Source organism: Penaeus japonicus, unplaced genomic scaffold, assembly GCF_977035675.1.
Source record: "Penaeus japonicus unplaced genomic scaffold, GWHDUDI00000001_assembly GWHDUDI00000011, whole genome shotgun sequence".
Classification (NCBI taxonomy): Eukaryota; Metazoa; Arthropoda; class Malacostraca; order Decapoda; family Penaeidae; genus Penaeus; species Penaeus japonicus.
Window position 1 is genome coordinate 18,920,077 of NW_028234413.1, and position 4,629 is coordinate 18,924,705.

Here is a 4,629-nt window from a genome sequence, read left to right on the forward strand (position 1 = left end):
ATATCGGAAGAGCCTCGTGTTCAACACCTATTATTCCCTCGTTTTGTCCTGTCTACCTGTTCTATCAATGCTCTAACATACTATGCATTTGTGCCTTTGTTTCCTCTCTAGGTAACCATGAAAAATATACATTTGTAGACAATTTTGTAAATAGCAAAGGTGGACAGGGTGCCTTAAGTTGTAAGATTTAAATAAAAACGCAATTTCCCCAACCCGGAGACGTAGTATACTAGACTCAGAAAACTCCACGACTACACTGCTAGATGACATATTTCTTACTACCGATACCATGTAATATAGCGGAGGTGGTGTAAGCTCTTGTGATTACCCTGCCTTACGAATCTTGAGACCTGTAAATCGTAGACTTAGTTACAAAAGTAATATGTTGGTGTAATAAGTTGGATTCGGAGAGAGGGTGGTTCTGTACTACGGTATTCTCAAAGAATACTTTCCCCACTTCGATTATTTTACTGTTTGCATGAGCCAAATTAATACAAATATTTGAATATAATCACATTTTCATGTTACGCGGTGAATTTAAGCGTGATATACTTCAGTTGATATAAAACAGGTCGTTACTGCTTAGCATCATACAGTAGATATGATAATGATGATAATAATGATGATGATAATTTGGATAATGATAATATTAGTAGTAATAATAACAATAAAGTTACTAATAATGATGATAACAATGATAGTGATAATAATGATAATAATAGCGATAACTACAATGGTCATCATGATATTAATAACAATGATAACGATGAACAATGAAAATTATTATTATAATAATCATAATGATAATGATAATGATGATAATGCTAATGATAAAAATGATAAAGATAATAATGATAGTGATAATGATAAAAATGATAAGGATAATAATGATAATCATGATGATAAGGAAATTATAACAATAACGATAACAATAGTTATGATAATTTAATAATAGTGGAAATGAAAATGACAAATATGATAAGGATGATAACGATAATTACTCATGATGATGATAATCATAATGATGATGATAATAACAATAATAAAAAAACAGTTATAAGCATAATAACAGTAACAATGGTAATAAATATAATGATAATGATAATGATAATGATGATAATGATTCTGATGATAATGATAATAATGATAATAACAATGATAATAATGATGCTGATAAGAATTGTGATTATAATAATGATAGTTATGATAATGATAATAATAATGATAAAATTATAATAAGAATAATAACAACAATGATCATAATAATAATGATAATGATGATAAGAATGATAATGATGATAATTATGATAGTAATATTGATAAAAATAATGACAATGATGGTAATTATGATAATATATGGCAATAATAATGATATCAATAGTTATGATAATAATGACAATGATAATGATGACAGTGATTATGATAATAGCAATGATAACAATGATTTTAACAATTATAAAAAGTATGATGATAATGGTGATAATACTAAAGATGATAAAATTAATTACAATTATAGTAACAGTAATAATAATGATTATGATAATGATAATAATGATGATGATAATAACATTGATAGTGATACTAATATGATAACAATAATAATAATTATAATAGCAATGATAGAATTATGAGTAATGATAATAATATAAATTATAATGATGATGAGGATGATAATAATGATAGTGATAATAACAATGATGATGAGAATAAGGACAATAACAATGATAATAATAACAGTAATGATAATTATAATGATGAATAAACTGATCATAACAATGACGATGAGGATGATGATAATGAGAATGATAAAAATTATTAATGGTGATGATAATAATGGCAGTAATAATGATAATAACAACACTAATAATGATGATAATAATGACGATGATAAGAATAATAATAAATCTTTACAATGATAATGATAATGAAAATGATACTAGTAATAATGATAATGATATTGATAGTAAAAGGATAATAATAATGGTAATGGTAATGATAATGATAATAATGATGAAAACGTTAACAATGATAATAAAATTATAACAATTATACTGACAATTAAAATATTAAGAATAATGATGATTAGGATAATGGTGATAATAATATCAATGATAATGATAATAATAACAATAACAACAATAGTCATAGTAGTGATATTTATTATGATAATGATTATAGTGATAATAACAATTCAATTCAATACGATTCAACACTTTGTTCGTATTAAAAGTACAATCAGAAAAAAAAAAAAATGTTTCGGGCTTGCATAAGAAAAACACATTAAAAACATAAAACCGCCGAAAAAATCCTTACAAATATGCAAATGATTAACAAAGATATGAAATACATCTTATCAGATATAAACATGTTATCAATGACTCATTTAGTTTCCTCTGCAATGAAACCACTTGCAATTGTTCCGTCAATGATATCTGCCAGATTGCTTTTTGTTTGTTACCGTTGTATCTCCATAATCTTATTATATATATATATATATATATATATATATATATATATATATATATATATATATATTATATATTGTATGTATATATTTTTATATAATTATTTGATTATTTCTATATTTGATAGTACATATGTACAAATGATAGCTATGATATTGATTTTAATAGTAATAATGATGATAAAATAATCGTAATAATCAGAACAATAATGATAATGATGATAGTGATGATTATGATTACAGTGATAGCAGTAATAGTGATGATAATAATAATAATAATGATAACAATGATAAGGACGATAATAATAATGTTAATAATAATACTGATAAAAATGATGACATTAATAAAAAACACCGATGAAAATAATACTGAAAATAATAATTACAATGATATTAATGATAATGATAATAATAATTACAATGATACTAATAATAATGATAATAATAATTTTGATAATGATACCACTAATAATAGTTATAATATGATAATGATAATTATGATAATGATAATAATGATAATGATAATAATGATAATGATAATAATGATAATGATAATTATGATAATAATAATGATAATATAATGATAATATAATGATAATAATGAAAATAATTATAATAATGATAAAAACAATAATAATAATAATAATAATGAGTATGATAACAATAATGATAATGATAATAATGATAATGATAATAATGATACTAATGATACTAATGATACTAATGATAATAATGATAGTAATGATAATAATGATGATAATAATATGATAATAATGATAATAATGATAATGGGAACAATGATAATGATGATATTGATAATAATGATAATGATTATAGTAATAATGAAAATAATAGTAATAATAATAGTAATAAAGACAATAATGATAATATTGATATATGATAATGATTATAATGATAATAAAAATGATAACAATGATAATGAATATGATAATAATGACAATAATAATAATGATGATAAGGATTATAATGATAAATGATAATAAATGATAATAAAGATAATAATGATGATAATAATGATAATGATAATGATAATAATATTAATAATGATAATAACAATAATGTTAATAATGATAATGATAATGATAATAATGATAATAATAATAATAATGATGATAATGATTAAATCATGATGATAATAATGAAAATAATGATAATAATGATATTAATGATAGTAATGATAATGATAATAATGATGATAATAATGATAATAATGATAATGATGCTGATAAATAATGATAATAATGATAATGATGCTGATAAATAATGATAATAATGATAACGATGATAAGAATAATAATAATGATAACGATAATAATAATGATAATAATGATAATAATAATGATAATGATAATAATGATAATAATGATAATAATGATAATAATAACAATAATGATAATAATGATAATAATGATAATGATAATAATAATGATAATAATAATAATGTTAATAATAATAATAATAATAATAATGATCATGATAATAATGACAATAATAATAATAATAATAATAATAATAATAATAATGATCATGATAATAATAACAATAATAATAACTTTAATGATGATAACTATGATGATAAAAAAGATAATAATAATGATAATAATGATAAAAGTATTGATAATGATAACCATGATGATAAAAAATAGATGATAATAATGATAATAATGATAAAAGTGTTGATAATGTTAATAGTATTGATAATGATTATAGTATCAATAATGGTGATAGTATTAATAAGGATGTTCTTATTCATAATGATAATATTATTAACAATGATGATATCATTAATAATGTTGGTATTATTAATAATGATGATATCATTAATAATGTAAAAAAAAAAAAAGTAGTATTGATATAAAGATAATAGCATTTGATAATATTAAGAATATTGATAGTGATAAAAGTATTGATACTGATTAAATAGTGATAGTGAAATTGAAAGTGATAGTAAAATTGATAGTGATAGTGATAATGATAGTAACATTGATAGTGATAGTAATATTGATAGTAATATTGATATTGATAGTGATAATAATGATGAAAGTAATAATTATGATAGTAATGATAGTAGTAGTAACAACAGTGATAATTATTAGAATTATATCAGTATTAATTAAAATGATTGCAATTCAGTAACTATCAAT